Genomic DNA, 19,777 nt, shown 5'->3' with positions numbered 1-19,777 from the left:
CCTAAGCGCACATAGAAGTTCGAGTATGTACATTTGTATGTATAATATAAATTATGTGCTTGTTGTTGTTGTTTCATATATTTCTTAATTAGAATTTTAGAGCAATTAATCGGTGGCGTAACGCGGCTATTACGCTAATAGAGCTCACGGCTTCAAGCTTCAATGTAGGAGAACACGTTCCACTATTTAAAGTAATTATAAATGGCGAATAAAACGCAACATGCATAATTTACAAACGCCATAGAGTATGAATTTTGCAGAGGTGTATTTGATATTTTATACACTTATATACAGACATACATATTTAAGTAAGTATGTAAGTTACGGGTCATAAAATGTATCAAAAATATAAATAGAATTGCTAAACATTTTTTAATTGAATAAATGAAGTTATTATAGCAATAAAATACATATCACATAAGTTAAAACAAAAAATTAAAAAAAAAAATTCCAATTTTCAGAAAATAGCGAAAAGCGACACAGCTACTTTTGCTTCAAATTGCTATAAAAAGTTCACTTATGCGAATATTTTCATAAAATTTGTATCATTTGAAAGCTTAAGGCTTGTACTTAAAGAATCTAATTTGTACACGAGAGCGCCTCATACAAAATATATTAACAATTATACAAAATATAAAATGTAGGGAAATCTTATCTTAGTTCACTTTTGACTATAACTTCGGTATTTTTACAAAAAAAAATGCCATAATTTCGCACAGAGTGTAGTGTAAAGACCTCTAAAATAATTCGAAATAAAAATATAAATTAAAAAAAAATTTAAATTTCGAAATTCGAAAATTTCCTGAAAATAGCAAAAAACGAAACAAGGCTAAAAGCAACCTTTGCTTCAAATTGCTATAAAATTTACAGTTATGCGAATATTTTCTTGAAATTCAACTCACTTCAAAGCTATAAGCTTGTACTTTAAGAATCTAATTTGTACAGAAGAGCGTCTCATACAAAGATTATTAACAATTATACAAAATATAAAATTTAGAGAAATATTATCTTAGTCATTTTTGACTGTAACTTTGGCATTTTTACAGAAAATTTCAAAAAATTTGCGCAAAGTATACCCCTAAATTAATTCGAAAAAAAATTAATAAAAAAAAATTGAAAATTTTTCAAAAATTATTTCGAAAATTTTGAGATTTTCAGAAAATAGCAAAAACTAAAACAAGGCTCAACAGCAACCTTTGGTACATATTGCTATAACATTTTTGGAAGTATTATCATGAAATTTATGACATATGAAAGTAGAAGGGTTCAGCTTCTACTTTAATAGCTCTATTTTAGCAAAAATTTGTATCTTAGAAAAAATTTATAAAAATACATAAAATATAAAATCTAAGAGAATCTTAACTCTGCAAACTTTTAACTATAACGGTCACATTTTCACAGAAACTGCTATAAAATTTGCACAGCATCTAGTTTAAAGCTTCTAAATTAATTTAAAATAAAAATAAAAATTTCAAAAAATTTCAAAAATTATTTCGCAAATTTTCCGATTTCCAGAAAATAACAACAACGAAAAGAGGCTAATTGCTTTGCAATTTACAATTATACGAGTATTTCTATGAAATTCATGGCACTTAAAAGCAAAACACTTGTACTTTAAGAATCTAATTTGTATAGAATAGTGTATCATACAAAAAACATTAATAAATATACAAAATATAAAATTTAGAGATATATCATCTTATTTCCCTTTAGACTATAACTTTGGTATTTCTATAAAAAATTCCATAAAACTTGCACAGAGTATAGGTAAAAGCTTATAAATTAATTCGAAATAAAAATTAAAAAAATGTGTAAATTTTTCAAAAATTATTTCGAAAATTTTCGGATTTTCAAAAAATAGCAAAAACAAAACCAGGCTAAACAAATTGCTATATAATATTCACATATGCAAATATTTTTCTAAAAATTAAGGAAATTGAAAGCTAAACGCTTGTACTTTAAGAATCTTCATACAAAAAATATTAGAAATTATATAGAATATAAAATCTAAAAAAACCCTAAGGTTAGCTCAGCTTTGACTATAACTATGAAATTTTGAAAGCAAATGCAAGAAAATATTCATAGAATGTAGCTAAACACTTCTAAATTCTTCTTCACTTCTTAATTAATTAAAATCTAAATTTGAAAAAAAAATTGAAAAAAATTTTGAAATTTTTCGAAAATTTTCGAAAGTAAATAGGTCACTACTTCGCGCCTAAAAAAGCAAGTCTTTCACCAACAACGCAAATGAAACAGCTAATTTTTTTTAATTACAGCACTTCAAACTTTCCAAAAATGCGTGCGCGGCTATACAAACGCACATGAGTGTATATGTATATGTGTGGCTGTGTAGGTTTGTGGTTCGTCAACTACAAGTACAAGCTGTTGACAGTAAAAGTGGCGCAATTTAATTACAGTGCCTATATATGATACATACATATAAAAGTAAAACGTTTTTCAAGCTCCAGCGCTGCTTAAAATGTCTTCAAGTGGCTTAAATTAAAGTCAGCGCATATGTATGTAGAGTCGACATTTACGGTAAATTCGCTTAATTGCGAGCAATAACAGCATTAAATGTGAATTGAAGCGTACGAAAGGCAATCAAGCAAAGAATTTAAGCAACTAAATAGCTGTAAATGCATACAAATGTGTGTGTGTGTATGTCTGTGTGTATGAAGTAACTATAACAAGTAGCATTTGGCCAACAGCAGCAGCTGGTCACTTGAGTTCACAAGCATGTTGTGCTGTGTTGAAAAATAATAGTTTCTTAAGACCATATTTAGTTATATATGCTTATACCAACTTGCTTAACGCCTACGTTGGCATGCCGACATGTGTTACACTTACACTGTACTCGTAATTTGGTTATGTTCGTACATATGTATTAGTGAGCCGAAAAGCTTGTGCAAAATTAGTGCGGCATATGTTGCACTTGTTGTCAGATTACCTATGTACACAGTATTATTTATAAAAAAATAATACAAATATTTATTTACTAAATAGTACATAGAATATGCTTTGACTTTTGAACTGAAAGAAGTTCTTTGTTAACCTACATTATCTACCTTTAGATATCAATACCTCAAATTTGAATTTATTCCCCATATAAATACCTATGTTAATAATTATCTCCATTATCTCTCACCAGACCCTTTATTTGCGCAATAACTGTCTATGTTTATGAGTTCACACACATTTTTGGCACCTGACATTTTCCTCTCTACTTTTTTGCGCAAATATTATTTAATATATGACAGCTAGAAAAGGAATGTGCTGAATTATCAATTAGATATGACACATGTGCGTGTTGACAAAGTCAATAAATGCGAAATGACAAAATTATTTATGCGCTGCGGTGAGTACAAATACAAGTTTTTGCAACACTTTTACAGCCATGTGGCGTAAAATAGTTTTTGTAGGGTAGATAAGCACCCTTTTTTTAACTTAAAAATTATAAAAAATATTAATTATTTGAAAATCTACAAATAAACATTTTTCAGAAACTGATTCAAAGTGTCAATAGTGTGAGTAACAATCGAACTGTTTCAATTGATTTCAAGCAAAAAGCAAATGGTGAAATGATGGCACCACACATTCATACACACAAGACCTCTTCGCTATGTGGAGCATATAAATATGTATTCATACAAATGCATAAAAAATGCGGAAATCGCTTCGGAACATAGTCATCCCTTCACTGTTACTCATTTTATTTATTTTTTTTTTAATTTTCGAGTGGCAGTTATGACTAAACCGACTATTACACTTACAAATATATATTTACTCTTGGATCAACAGTTTTTAGTATGTGTGAAAAATAATATATAAAAAGAAAAAATTACTAAAAACTTACTACACTTTGATCTTAGCCATAAGGCCGAGAAGCGATCCTAAAAGATGACTATTCCTCATTAACTGCGTGACGGTACTCCATCACTCCATCTGGTATCGCAGAGGACAAAAACTGGTCCATGTGTGGCTGTGGCTAACCAGACTAACCTAACCTAACCAATTAAAAACTTAAAAAACCGGCTATAACCGAGGAATTTGGATTCGAAATCGAGTAACCAATCGAAGGGAGTAAATCATATTGAATACTCGTTGAGCCGAACAATTTCAAAACAAATCGGCATGAAATCGCAGTATCTACTCGCTATAAACTGTGAGAATCTAGCATATCGAAAAAGTGTTCCGAGTTTGATTGACACAATCCGAAAGTAAGAAAATTCGAACAAGATTAGCCGGTATCGAATTCATATTTCCGGTTGTGGTTTTTATAAGGAATAGAAAACCAAAAAACTATCGCAATTTCAATAAAAATACAAGGCATAAATTCCTTAAGAACTAATTTCAAGAAGACGACTAATATAACGGATTTTTTTTTTAATATTAACCCGATGTATTGTTTTAATATCTTTAGCAACCTTTTTTGAAAATAAGGATTACTAGCTGATTTCATTGTTCCAAGTATTTCCTACACAAACTCTCTACCCTTAAATGGTCTACTGTTAGCTTGAAAATAATAAGTTCAATGTAAGTAATTGCTTAAGCTACAACAACCGAGGCCACTAAATCTACTTAAACATTTTTATATCCTGAACAGGGTATATTAAGTTTGTCACGAAGTTTGTAACACCCAGAAGGAAGCGTCGGAGGCCCTATAAAGTATATATGTAAATGATCAGTAAGTTGAACTGAGTCGATTTAGCCATGTCCGTCTTTCTGTCTATCCGTCCGTCCGTCTGTCTGTCTGTCTGTCTGTCTGTATATATACGAACTAGTCCTTCAGTTTTTAAGATATCGTTTTGAAATTTTGCAGATGTTATTTTCTCTTCAAGAAGCTGCTCATTTGTCGGAACTGCCGATATCGGACCACTATATCATATAGCTGCCATACAAACTGAACAAGCGGAATCTAGGGCTTGTATGGAAAACTTCCGCATTTTACTACATATCTTCACGAAATTTGGTGTGAGTTATTGTTCATAGAAATAATTTAATCTCCGAAAGAATTGTTCAGATCGGTTCACTATAGCATATAGCTGCCATACAAACCGAACGATCGGAATCAATGGCTTGTATGGAAAATTTTCGCATTTGACGTGGTATCTTCACGAAATTGGACATGGATTATTGCTTAAGGTAATAATATAATCTCCGAAGAAATTGTTCAGATCGGTTAACTATATAACCTTAATGTTTTTAGCAAACAACCCGGCTAAAAGGAATTAGTAAAATGTTTTCTTTTTTTTTACTTACTTTTTCTTACGTCTTTAGATTTGCTTAAACACATAGTTACTAAAAGAAATGCACCTGTGAAGGGTATATTAGCTTCGGTACAGCCGAAGTTAACGTTTTTTCTTGTTTTTATTCCCTTTAATTTTACATAGAGTGAAAAAACCACTCCAATTATTTTCATATGAACTCATACTTAATGCTTTTACGCTGTGGGGAAGCCTATTTAAATGTAGAATTACATTTCCCATGACGAAGAGGCAAACATTTCAAGTAAAAATATATAGACTATTTACAAATATGTATATGTATGTGTGTCGGTAAGTAGGTAGACAGATATTTGAGCTGAAGCTCATAGTTCTTTCAAATTTTAAAAGTCTATTCTAAGCTACATGCTCTTTATTCGAAAGCCACAAATTCGGGCATGTGCCATACATATATGTATCTCTGAACCATAAACAATATTTTGTTTCTATTTCTTTTATTTTTTTGTTATTTTTGCAATAAATTACCGCGCTGATTTTACATTCCACGCAACATACATATATATTCTAACCACCTCAAACCAAAAACTAATTGGCTGACTAATTTCGTACCAGAATGAGCGCAACAATTTGGCGAAGCGGCGGTGGTGTGTGTTGAAAGAGGAAGCGAAAACCGAATAATTTTCAATGAAAAGTAAAGTAAAGCGCTAAAAATGAAACTCCAAAGCGCAAGAACTGTGTTAAGAAAAACGAAAATCAAAGCAAATCACCAGCGCAATTTCAAAAGCGGCCAGCCGGCGCGATGGTAGCGCCAGAACGTGCAACCGACCGCACGCGCGTCATTTAAGCAAAGCTTTAAGAAAAGATGGCACGAAGCACTGCAGAGCTGTTTAAAAGGTAAAACGCCTAAAGACGTCTTCGATGGCAGCGCAGTGGACTGCAGACTGCTGCCGCGACGCGCTTCAATGCACGTGAATAAATGCGGTCGATTTGCTCAACTCAACTCGACTCGACTCGTATTAGTGGCCGCCTCTTTAGACATGCTCATGGCTATAAATTTTATATGCATTAGGCACACGCACTCAAGCATATTTGGTTGTTGTTGTTGTTGCTACACTTCAATACACTTTTTTTTACATTTACATTTTTATGTTATAATTAGTCACATTAATTAAGGCATTTAATTGTGAGTGTGTATGAAAAAGCAAATGTTGTTGTTGGCATTTGGGCCAAGCGCCAATGATCCAGTTTGCCAATGAGTGTTGTTACAAAATCGGTGTCTATATATTTACCTTTAATTGTTGTGATTGTTGTTGTTGTATGTTGTAAAAATTGTTTGCAGCTGCTTGATGAATGAGCACTTAGCGCGAGTTTGTTGAAAATATGTTGCTGTCAATGAATGTTTATCAACATTGCTGCGCCAACAGCAACAAACAAACAAAAATATCTCTCAAATCACTTTATGAATTTCTAAGCCACTTTAATTTATTTCACCTTGACGTATGACCGCTATGCAATTAAAAAACACAACACACACATACACACGCGCGCGAGAGTTGCTTGTGATTGAATGGAAATTCAATTTTTTTTTTTAATTTTTATCCACACTTTCTGTCATATTTTACACCGATTTACACATCATTTTATCGCTTTCAATTAGCAGCTCATCAGCGTTCGTCTATAAATTAGTTTGCCGTCTTGTCGTATTGTTGTTGTTGTTCAAGCAGCAGCTATCAGCGCAATTTGTTTATTATGCTGCACCGCTTAGCACGCTTTATTTGTTGTTGCGCCTCGCACGAGAATCTCGTAGTCAGCAGCTTTTGCTTGTCTGTCACTTGCACAGAGTCACAACTGCACACACTCACACTTGTTAAACTGCTCACTTTTGCACAAAAAATTTTATTTTATTTTATATTTCTCTTTGCGTTTTTACACTTTTATCTTCGGCTATTTTATGCGCAGTTTCTTATCAGCGTAACCTGTCACTTTTGTCTTGTAATTTGTTCGACCACCACTTATGTGCACTCTTTTGCAATTCTTTTTTTGCCGGTTAATTTCGTTGAAACGCGCGCGCGTTGCTGAAACACACGTGCAACTCGATTGACTCCACTTTCACGAATAAAATCCAACAGCGAACAGCTGCGCTAGGTTGGCGGTTGGCGCTCTCTCACTCCCCCCGAAGTGGAGCGAACATGAGTGCGCGAGTGTTGTTGTTGGGAGAATGAGTGTGTGCCGGCAGTGTTGCCGCTTGTGAGTTGCTGTTTGATTTCACCCTCAAAGCGGCCTTCTTTTTGTTGGTTCCCGTTCGTAACATGTTTATTTATGCTTCATTTGCTCAGAACACGATAGAGATCGGAAGGTTGTTACACTTGGAGATGCTTCCGATTTACATTGAACGAGTGCTGCATTGAAGAAGTAAATGACTTTAGTTAGTTATTGAAATTAATGAAAGCTTTAACTTTGAAGAGATGTAATATTCAATGAAAGCGGGAAATAAATTGTTTGAAATATGATGAATAGTAGAATTAAATTTTCCCAGCATATCTTCAAAACTTTTTTAACTTCAATATTTAATTTCCGGAAGCTGGAGCATAACTTTATACGGTTTCTATGAAATCTTTTGCAAAATACAATAGTTAACTGCTGAAACCTTTATTTTAATGGGTACAAATCAGAGCTACGAGATAAATTGATAATATTTAATAGATTAATAGGTCGCGCTTGATTCACTTTTACGCATTTTTGGTAGTACAACGGTTCATCTAATAAAATGGAGACTGGATCATCTATACTACATCTATCTACATATATGTCTGATTACATTAGATGGGTCTCATCAATACTTTATAATTAAATTTGTTCTTCGTCCATACCGTAGAAGGCTGCATTAAAGTCTGATTGGCAATTGCCACATCAATAATATAATTTGAGATGTCTTATGTCCTTAAGTCTATTAAATTTCAAATAAGGTCTATGTTTTCGAAAATTAATTTTTAGTTTATTCCATATTTCTACTTCATTAAAAATCCCCGAATCCAATAAAAAAAATGCAACACTGCCTAATTCCGCTCCGGTATCCCCATTGGCACACACTCCGCATAAAACCGATCAATCAAGTTTCGTTGTTCGAAGCGAACATGCGACATGTTGTATTATGTTTGAAGCAACAACAAGAGGAGTTGTAACACCTGTTGCTGGATGTAATGCGGTTGTTTGTTGGTGTTCAACGAAAGTAAACATGCCAAAATTTAGATTGCACTGATTGAAGATGGAGATTGCAGTTTAAAGCTAAGGGCACAGAACGCTTTATGAAGATGAAGTAGAAGCAGAAGCCTACAAATTTATGTTGGTGTGTGTTTTAGCAAAGAAAACATAATTATTTATATTTTATAGTCGCAAGTCTATAAAACATTTAAGCAAAAATTTATTAATGAACTGACTGAGAATACTTAAAGGCCCAACACATGCGTTTAAGACATATTTAAAGCATAATTTGAAGTTTTATATGCTCATATATGTACAGAAAATGAGATAACAAAGACTTCTTTTCAATGTTGATAATAAATATTACACTTATTTGGTAGCGTACATGGACGCCTACACCAAATTGAAGTCTTTAATTTGGACTCCATGAAAAAGTTGACCAACACAAAAGAGACATATATGTATGTATATGAATATACAATATATACTAAAAACTAATATTGAGTCTGAGGTTTTGAAAATATACATAAAATGTGTGTTCAAAAAGTAACGGGAATTTTGCGGTTTTTGAAAAAAAATATTTATATTAATTGTTGTCGCCTTCAAAATAGTACTCATTCGATATTATGCACTTATGACAACACTTCTTCCAATCTTTTAAAATACTTCTAAAACACGATTATTGGGATAGGCTTTGGCTCTTTCAGCGACTTCAGGTATGCTTGTAAAACGGCCGTCATTTAAGATTCTCTTTATTTTTAGATTTTTTTTGGAAATAGGAAGAAGTTACATGAAGTCATATCTGGCGAACTTTTAAACAATCGAAATTTTAAAATTCCCGTTATTTTTTGAACACACCTCGCATTTATTCACATTACACTGTCATGCTAATGAGCAGCACCATGAAATTTTATGAGGCAAATATTATAGGTATAATATGAGGCAACATCTTTAATAACCATGCGTGGTTTTTCAATCTCCAAAGACATTGTAAATCTTCGCAAAATTTATTATGTCTTCTAGACGACGCGACTTTTTGCCAAATTCTTTACAATAACGCTGACCGCACACCAACTAACTAATTAATGACTTGTGTTTGCCGAAATTGGCATACGAAATAGTTTTCATTTCATTTCGGTTGAAGTTGTAGTTGTCAAGCTGGTTTGTGCGCTTGAGCGCCTTAATGAAATTCTTGCGGTGGCACTTTGGCCAATAGCTGCGCGTAAGAGAGCGCCAAATACGGGCGCGCATAACAGTGATAGCAACAAAAGAATGTCGATATGTGTTCTCCGATGCCTTGACAGCACCATTAGTGGGTGATTATATGCATAGAAGTGTAGGAAAATTGTATTTAATACGTTTTAATTACACACGGGCAAACTGCTGACAGCCAAAAAATAAAAGTAAAAAATTGAAAAAAAAATGCTGAAAGCTTTGTAGGCGTTCCGGACATTTGTGTTTGGCGAATTTTTGGCGTATTTGACGCTCACTATTCTTTAACATTTGATCCGCTTTAAATGCCACGCCAAATTGGTGAGAATTAATTTCAGATTAAATACTGGCACATGGTCCATTAACATTAAGTTGTTTGAACGCTATAAATTAAAATTAATATATAGTATAGACATATGTATGAGTATAACGAATCGCCGCATAAACACCAGCTATAAAAACAATAACAATTCCTACAATAAATCAACAACAGCCAGTACTAATTAGCGGTTGTTGCTTTTAATATGATTATTAATTTGCATTTAAGTGGTCGATATTTGTACGCTCGGTGACTGCCAGCTTGGGACACTAATCTAGCAACTAATCTCTCGCTGTAGCAATGTCGTTCACTCGATAATTAGCGGATTTGCGCTTCAAAATGACATGGAAACCTTGTCATTAAAATATGAAAAAATAAAATATTCGAAAGAGTCGAAAATGACGAGCTTTAAGCTTTAAAGTTATTAATTAATTCAAAAAAAGACAAATGATTTGCCCGCCTGCTTAAGCCTCATATTCATATTGTTAGGCATAAATTAAAATTATAATATATGAAGTTAATAAAGCAATTATGGAGTTTTGGGTATAAAAGAAAGATTATTTTCATATTTTTATTGTCATTTAAGCATTTTTCATTATACAACTAACACCTGCTGGTAGTTTTTAGGGCCTCTAATCATTAAGTTGACCGTTGTTTAACTCAATGATGACTATTAGTTTCTAGCCAGACAAAAGTAATGTATTTTTTAAATCTGGTATATCTAGGGACCAGGGAGCTTTAAAGCTCTCGAAAAATATATATTAAGCTTTCTAAAACATTAAAGCAAGATTATAGCGTTTTCAGACAGGAGCTAATTGATCAATTAACTGCCATCTGTTAATTGATGTTAATGTTTATTAAGAACGATTTACCATACAAAATAAAATCTAAATTTATTAAACCCTGAACAGGGTTTATTAAGTTTGTCACGAAGTTTGTAACACCCAGAAGGAAGCGTCGGAGGTCCTATAAAGTATATATATAAATGATCGGTATGTTGAACTGAGTCGATTTAGCCATGTCCGTCTGTCTGTCTGTCTGTATATATACGAACTAGCACTTCAGTTTTTAAGATATCGTTGTGAAATTTTGCAGATGTTATTTTCTCTTCAAGCAGCTGCTCATTTGTCGGAACTGCCGATATCGGACCACTATATCATGTAGCTGTCACACAAACTGAACGATCGGAATCAAGAGCTTGTATGAAAAACTGCCGCATTATACTACATATCTTCACGAAATTTGGTGTGAGTTATTGCTCATAGAAATAATTTAATCTCCGAAAAAATTGTTCAGATCGGTTCATTATAGCATATAGCTACCATACAAACTGAACGATCGGAATCAATGGCTTGTATGGAAAATTTTCGCATTTGACGTGGTATCTTCACGAAATTTAACATGGATTACTGCTTAAGGTAATAATATAATCTCCGAAAATTTTGTTCAGATCGGTTAACTATATAACCTTAATGTTTTTAGCAAACAACCCTGCTAAAAAGAATTAGTAAAATGTTTTCTTTTTTTACTTACTTTTTCTTACGTCTTTAGATTTGCTTAAATACATAGTTAAAAATAGAAATGCACCTTAGAAGGGTATATTAACTTCGGTACAGCCGAAGTTAACATTTTTTCTTGTTTTTAATTGAATTTTATTCGACTTGAAACTCAAATTTAACTGCGACATTGGCGTACGATATACGTACTTTGTCTGCGATTGGCAGAATTTTTGTGATGAAAAAAAGCTACGGTAGATGTCGCTGCTAAAAATAGTAATCAGCTGATGCAACTTACCAACTTCATATGAAAAGCAAAAACAAAAATGTATAACAGCTGTTTGGTTATCGAGTAGCCGGCAGTATAAAAGGCAAAAAAGGGTTTCTCAATAAAAATTTTAATTGATCAATTAAAATGGCGGTCTAAAAGCGCTATTACTGTTATTGTAAACTACTTTAAATTCAGCACTACGGCTTAGGTTTTTGAGTATTTGAGAATCAGATTTGTCTTTCCAGTATTTTTCAAAGCTTTTCCTGTCTTCTAAGTCTATATGCCATATGCTTAGTGTTAAAAAGACCTATGGAAAAGCACTGTTCTTCCTAATGAAGCTAATTTCAAATGTTATATTATTTAAGGAAACACTTTATTAAATCATCTAAAAAAATTAAAAAAAAATTTACAAAACTTCCGGCTCGAATTGAATTCCCTCACAGCTGTCTCTCTAAAGCGGCATTTGGAAATGTCACGCTTGCTAACTAGCGCATTTCATAATCGAACACAGTGCAAGACACTTATTTACCGCTACAAAGAGATTAAATGACTACAGCGCGATCTCAAGCTTCTAATATTTCCTTGAAACGACGGCAGGCAGTCGCTCAACGGGTACGACTTCCACTCGATTAAGCTTTTGACATTTGAACAGCGCTAATTACACAATTTCCAAACATCGCTGCTTAAAAGCTCGGAAATGAAACTGGAGCTGAGCCGTGCCGAGGCTTAGCATGTAATTTCAGATGCGTCTTTCTAACGAGATGCTTAGTTGTTGAACAAACGCTGAAGTCACTATTACCACGACTATTAGTTATGAAAAGTAGCTTAAGTGACTGACCGCCTTGGCAGTGAGAAAGCAGAAGAAATGTGATGATTTCAGTCCCTTTTTAGATTTATCAGTACATTATGTTTACAAAAATGTTATTTAATAGTGAAGAAATGCAATTGCAGCTCAAACAGCTGCCAAGCTAAGGCTAAATCCACGCAGAGAGGTCAGTCGATAATTACTCAGAACGCTTCTCTACAAAAATGATCAAAACAAAAAATTTGTATGTTTGTATGTGTTCGTGCAGCATTATCGTTAGAAAAAAATGCGTGTCGCTCGTAAGTGCATTACATCATCTCGTCGTCATCATCATCATTTACCGCATATTGTCAGTGGTTATTGTGCGTTGCGGCAGTTACTTTCTACATTTCCAATGCGCAGACGCACACACAAGCATACTCATATACACAAGGTTGCCTATGAGCATGTGAAATGGGTCTTTAACGCTTGCAAAGCATGACTGCAGTCATTCTTCTTCATCAAAGTCACAATGGAGCGCCAAAGCGAGCAAACGGGGGGAAAAAAACAAAAACAAAAAATTGTTGAGCGGTGCTTTGAGCGGTGGCAGCAGCAGCAGAGTGAGTGTATTGACTTTATTGATGGAAATTCTTTTGTGTCTTACTTACTTGCACATACATATGTATGTGTGTGTCTTCAAAAGCCGCTTTTTTTGTACACAAACCAAAGCAACTGTCATCGCAGCTTTGTTTTCTACAAACTCATGCTTTGCACAAGTACTTGCATACACACTTACATATATACATATATATATATATATGCAGTTGTGTATGTACATATGTGTGAAAAAAGTGTGCATTACTTAACTTGCGTATTTATTTTTTCATACTTCAATGCTTGGCGCGCAGCCAAAGTACTCGCGCTGGCTGACATACAGTTACATAAGCTCTCATATATGCATATACCACATATATGTATATATATGTGTCTGTGTGTAGTTGCAGTCTTCTGCATGTAGCTTTACCTACTGCATTGTCGTTTGTTGGTTAATTCGCCGCCCATCATAAGGCTCCTCTTCTCTTTGTTAAAAAAAAGCAGACAAAAACGGCAAAGTGCTGCTCATCACCTGAATGCGTTTTGCGTACTCTTAAGTGCCACACACACACACACACACACACACGCACTCAACTCAAATGCCTTGACATAAGTGCATATTTGTATGAAGTAGGCACGGCTGTGCCGCACATAAGCAAAGCATTTGCCGCATTCGCCAAGTCAGCTCAGTCAGCCGCCAGTTGGGGCTTCAACTGCAACTGAAGTGACTGACTTCAATCGGCTATGCTGCCACGCTGCCTAAGTACTCGTATTTGCTGTTTGCAGCCGCAACTATTGACAATATTACTCATAAATGCGACGCAAACGCAGCTGCGCACATCCCCACCGGCATATATCTACGATTATTTGCGCATAATTACAGGCGTACATATTTAGTTGATCGTTTAAAGTTTATCATTTGTGACCCGGTAGGAAAAATTTTTGAAAATTTTCAGTTTTCAATGAAATTTTTGGAAAATTCAGAAATAGTTTCTCAAGTTTCAAGTTTATCATTTGTGACCCGGTAGGAAAAATTTTTGAAAATTTTCAGTTTTCAATGAAATTTTTGGAAAATTCAGAAATAGTTTCTCAAGTTTCAAGTTTATCATTTGTGACCCGGTAGGAAAAATTTCAAATAGTCGATCATCAAATACTCAAATTAAAATTTTGTCGAAATTTTCATATTTTTTTTTGGCAATGAAATTTAAAAATAGCATCGAATTCTTTTTTTTTTATTTTAAACTATAAAAACTATACCGTTAAAGATTTTATTTCCTTTAATCGCATCCTAAGCAACTCTACACAAAATAATCTATATCATTCTACAAAACCATGCGCTCACGGTTGGTTAAGGAATGCCTATCCTCACTGTCGGTGGCATCGTTATACTTTTCAATTAGATTAGTCTGGGTTCCTGGCCACTGCGGAATCGCGGGGAATTGTAAGGCTGATGAGCTTGCAAGTTCAGGAACGACGGACTCACTATTAGAAGCATGGAATCATGTAGGAATGTAGAATCATTGTCCCATTGCGGTCTGCTATTGGACAGATGGGCCTCGACTGAGCTGGGTAGGCGATGGTCAGTTACCAACACATGCTTAATTGCAAGATCTTTCTGGCCTAAGGTAAACCGTGGTAGGTCTACCAACCTTTTCACCCTCAGTAAACCTAACCTCTCCTTATTCGTAGGGGTTCTTACTGGGATCCACGCTGTTAGGTTAAAAATCTTACCGGATGCTAGCTGTAGAAGCCGGATCTCACATTTTAGGACATGCTACCGAAATAGCTAATATAGAAATTAAAAATCTCTGCAGATTTGTAGTAGGTTCAGGGCGCTTTGTCGACGCCTAATTGTTAATCTAGGGGGGATCCAGGCTTCACAAAGGACTATATTTTAAAGTCTATGTGTGTTTCCCTTTGGGAAACAGCCTCACAACCTAACCTAACCTATTCTACAAAACCAAAACGACCTCTAACCTCCAATTCAGTACCATTTAAATGAAAATTCCCGTTACTTTTTGAACACACCTTGTGTGCTCATTTCAACTACCATTCCATTTCCTACAGGGTACTTTCAAATATCGCCTCATAAATACAACTTCATTTAGTCATTTTCACATACCTCCACCGCTTCCATTTAAGTATGCCTATTTATGCGTGTGTGCATGGCCCACCTGTGCGTCCCTTCAACACATCGAAATCGGTGACTTGTTTTGTATTCCAACAGCGTTGTTGTTGCATGTAAACAGTTATGTAAATTTTGTATGAATTCTTAAATACCAGCAGTTCGACAGATTGATTGAAGACAGCTTTTATTTAGGAGTAGTTGAAAAATATTCCTTCTACACTTACATATAAATATTAAAGACTACTGGCCTAGTCTATACGCTGCCAGCTGGCTCAAGGCTTATTAAAAATTGTTATTCAAATAAAATATAGTTGGCAGTACCAGGAATTAGAAGGGACTCTGAAGCAATATACTCTGATATAAACGAGGTGTGTTAAAAAAATAACGGGAATTTTCATTTTTTGAAAGAAAAAAATATTCATTCGTCTACCTTCAAATAGTCGCCATTCAATATCATGCACTTATTCTTCTGCACTTTCAATCTCCGAAACACTTCTCAAACTCCGAATTTTGGGATAGCCTTTAGCTCTTTCAGCGATTTCCCGTACGCTTGTAAAACGACCAATTTAAAGCCCTCTCTTTATTTTTAGAAATGGGGAAAGTCCACACGGAACCATGTCTAACGAATATAGAAGCTGGAGCATCGTTACTGTATTGTTTTGGCCAAGAATTCACGAAGCAACCACAAGCAACGAAGTGTGAGCTTTAACAAACTAAAATCGTCAAGCTCCTAAAAACACATCTACCTTAGCGGTTCTTCAAGAGCAAAATGTCTTCGTAATAAAAAAAATGAAACTTCAACTTTTGGAAAATGGTAATTAAAAATTCCCGTTATTTTTTGAACAACTCTTTCGCAGTTTCTATCGAGGGTGGCTGCCTCTCTCAGAGCAAGCGACTGTTATACATTTGATTTACGGACGAAACCTTTTGCTTGAATCAAAAATGGTTTTACGAAAATCGGAAAGTCTAAAAGGGCTCATAGATGACCGGAAAAAGAAGTTAGGTATCAGACGTCCAGTTAAAATTCCATATACACACTCCGACCAGCGAATGCTTGAACATATGAGAATACGACTGATTCTATGACAGAAACATCAAAAAACCACCCAAGCAGATTGTAGATATGTAAGTAAACACAACGTTACATGCGCTTTAAGTCAGGCTTTGCCATCAAAAATTGAGTAGTACATACATAGGTACATATGAAAGTACGTACACACATGCTATAAAAAGGAAGGAAATAAACAAAGGTGTTTGTTGTAAATATTTGATAACATTTTATCAAACATTGATGGATTGGTTTATCAACAGTGCTACTGTATTGAGACAATATTCAAATACAAGCAACAAAGATGAAGACGAGAAGGTCATGCAAGGCTTTAAAATTAATAAAAATGTATGTGTAGCAGGTAAGAATGTATGCAGTGCCTATGTAACTGAGTGAATGATGTAATGGAGGAAAGTATAAAAATCGATTTTGAGATAAGAAACACACTTTAAAATATGCATTTCACAGTTAATTATTTAAAATAGAATTTTATCGAGCAACAGCAAACATAAAGTCCAGTACAAAGCTTCAAATCAACATTATTTCGAATTTGATTCACACTTTTTCATATTCCAAGCATGCAGCACTTTAATAATGTTCAATAAAAATTTATATTAGACAAGTGGTAAATTTTCCAACGGCTAATTGGACACCTTGTCAATTATGTGTTCTACAGAAAGTTAAACTCAAAAAATGTTAGACGTGAAATCAATAAAAAAAAATAAGAATCTAAAAAAACTTATGAGTTCTTGCGCCCACAAGGCGTTTGAGCATTTTTATGGATAGCAAAAGGTAGAAAAGCAACAAAAGAGTTATAAATATTAACCAAAAAACAAAAAAAGGAAAATGTGTATAAATAAAAGGCGACTACCTCAAGCAAACACCTATGACCCTTTTAACGCGGGAATGGCCACACGCGCACTAACAGACGCTACTGAAACAAAAAAGAACAAAAACCGAAATAAAACAATAAAAAATAAAAAAGAAATAGAAATAGAAAAAAGTTCGTAACCGCCGAACCTTACAACAGCAGCAACAACAACAACAATAACAACAATAATACCATGGAGTGTCTCATCAACACACCTCCGCTGCCCACATTAAATATGCATAAGCTCACCTTCAACAAATTGACACAATGTCACAACGATGTATTGCCACATCCAACACCACCAAACACAACAACAACAACAACAATATACCAATATTTGCTCAGCAGCAGCACCAGCGAAAATATCGATTCATTTGCTTTACACCTCGTTGATTTTCATTGACTTTGATCTATTCTGGTGTGTGCGAGGCGTAGTCACCATTGAAACTGGCACCAACACATACACATCACATGAGTATGTTGCAAACACACCCGTTACATACTCGTATGTGCTTCAGTCTCGCAGTTTCGCCTTTAAAATTTAAACTTGGCCATCAGCTGACCTTCCGCTTCGTTCGCTGCCGCAAAATGCTAAAGAGATGTTTGTGCGGCACTGCAGTTCTTGTCATACGTGTGTTGTTGTTTTTGTTGCATGTTTATTGAATTGAAGGCGAAATGTTTGAGGAGTCTTCAAGCGCTTGCTTGTATGTGTGTGTGCGTTGGAGAGTGGTGGAATTTGAAGCGCTCGTTTTGCTGCGCGCCTAAAGGTATGCTAGAAATTTAAATCTCTTGCGGTAAACAACTTCATTTCCGTTTTGCGCTTTGTATTAATTAACTAATTAATTAATTAATTAAAATCACTTAAGTGAGTAGTAGCTATTGCGTGCTATTACGACTACTACTTCTTTGATTATATTATAAATAATTTCAGAAAATATGTTTATAAACAGATGTGTACATATATGCAAGAAAAGGCATAAAATCTTCAAAATAGATCATATCAACCAATATCAATACATGTTCTCTTTCCCAATTAGAATACATTATGGTACATTCAGCGAATTTTGGGTTATGACTTCAATTGATACGCTATTGCAACGAATAAAAAATTTCAGGAAAAAAATGAGTTCTTCCATTGAAAATTTCAGATTGTAGGTCATACTTTAAGGGGTTAGGGGTAGTCTGGATTTTCAAAAAATCTTTTTGCATTTTCGTTAAGTGTAATATCTTAAAAATATTCTCTGAAAATTTGAAGTTGATCTGATAATTAATTTGCGAGTTATTCGACAAATAACAAAGAGCGCTCGGGCACTCCAACACGCTCGGGTGAAACTTTAGATGTGTTTTTGTCAAAACTATGTTTTTTGAACTGGTGACAACTGTAACTCGAATGCCGCTGAGTAGATTTTATTAAAATTCATACAGCTTTTAGAATACATAATAAACTCAAGCCTGATCGAAGGATTTTTGTTTTTCAAAAATTTCGAGTTTTAAAGACCAATTAACTGTTGATTTTTTCCCGAAATTCTAGAAAAAAATTCCTCAGGCTGCCATTTTGTTAATTTTTGGAAAAAAAGCTTCGATCAGGCCTAGGATTATCTTTTTATAAAACAATTTTTTTTATCCGATTGATTTTAAATGAATCTCCAAGGATTTATGATTGTCACAGTAAGTACCTTTTTTTGAAACTGGGTCAACACAGACAGCTATAATTTTGGAAATTATAATTTTTTTTTTTCAAGTTTTCGTGACTTTAAGTCAAAACATTGTATAAATATGCCATATTATTACTTTTGTAAAATAACATGATTTAATAGCAAAAAAAATACTGAAAATTCTCATATTTTGGTGTCTCTGACTACCCCTAACCCCTTAAGGGGCTATACCAATGTGACATTTTCAAAAAATCGATTTTTTTTTTGCTTATTCGATAGTTTTTACTTTCAAAAATATCCTGTGAAAGCGGTAAGGTCGTATCTTGAATTTATGTGTATTTTTGAATGGCAGCGTTCTAAAGAGCGACCGCTCGCAGGTATAAGCCGCTATAGTCGAAACTTGAAACGTGTTTTTCTCGAAACGACATTTCTCAAAACTGCTGGCATCATAACTCAAAGAGAAATTGACCGATCAAATTTTTGACTTGTTGAAAATATCAATTTGGCATTAAAAATTACTAAAAAAACGATATTTTTTTGTGAGAACTAGTCCATTTTGTTAATTTTTGATGTTTTTCGAAAATTGTTGGTAATTGTATAGGAAATACCTTCAACTTTAATAACCTTTTTGATTTTTCTTTGTTTCAGCAACTCATTAGGTCGGAATCACATCAGTAGTTAGGGAACTTTTGTTTTGCATTTCCCAAGACAGCCCATAACTACGTTATTATACTCTCTCAACAAAAGTTGCTAAAGTGAGTATTATTGTCCACATTACGGTTGGTTGTAAGTCCTAAAACTAAACGAGTTAGATATAGGGTTATATATGTATATCAAAAAGATCGGGCTGACGAGTAAAGTTCAAATCCGAATGTCTGTCTGTCCGTCCGTATGTCCATCTGTCCGTGCAAGCTGTAACTTGAGTAAAAATTGAGTAATCGGTCCACTGCCACGCCCACAAAATGGCGAAAACCGA

General features: G+C 34.2%; 1 protein-coding gene across 3 annotated transcripts in view; it reads right to left on the bottom strand.

The window, feature by feature from the left end:
* LOC105215627 (uncharacterized) overlaps positions 1 to 7,388 on the bottom strand; it is an 87,837-nt gene extending 80,449 nt beyond the window's left edge. Inside the window, exon 1 of one of the 3 annotated variants that reach the window (XM_054234787.1) lies at positions 6,512 to 7,388. The gene's annotated coding sequence lies outside the window, so the exon portion shown is untranslated. The remainder of the gene's footprint in view (positions 1 to 6,511) is intronic. The other 2 variants (XM_054234783.1, XM_054234782.1) reach the window with 2 other exon arrangements.
* Between the last annotated feature and the right edge of the window lie 12,389 nt (positions 7,389 to 19,777).

This window comes from Zeugodacus cucurbitae, chromosome 6 (assembly GCF_028554725.1).
Source record: "Zeugodacus cucurbitae isolate PBARC_wt_2022May chromosome 6, idZeuCucr1.2, whole genome shotgun sequence".
In the NCBI taxonomy this organism is placed as follows: Eukaryota; Metazoa; Arthropoda; class Insecta; order Diptera; family Tephritidae; genus Zeugodacus; species Zeugodacus cucurbitae.
This window is presented reverse-complemented; position numbering and strand designations above follow the sequence as displayed.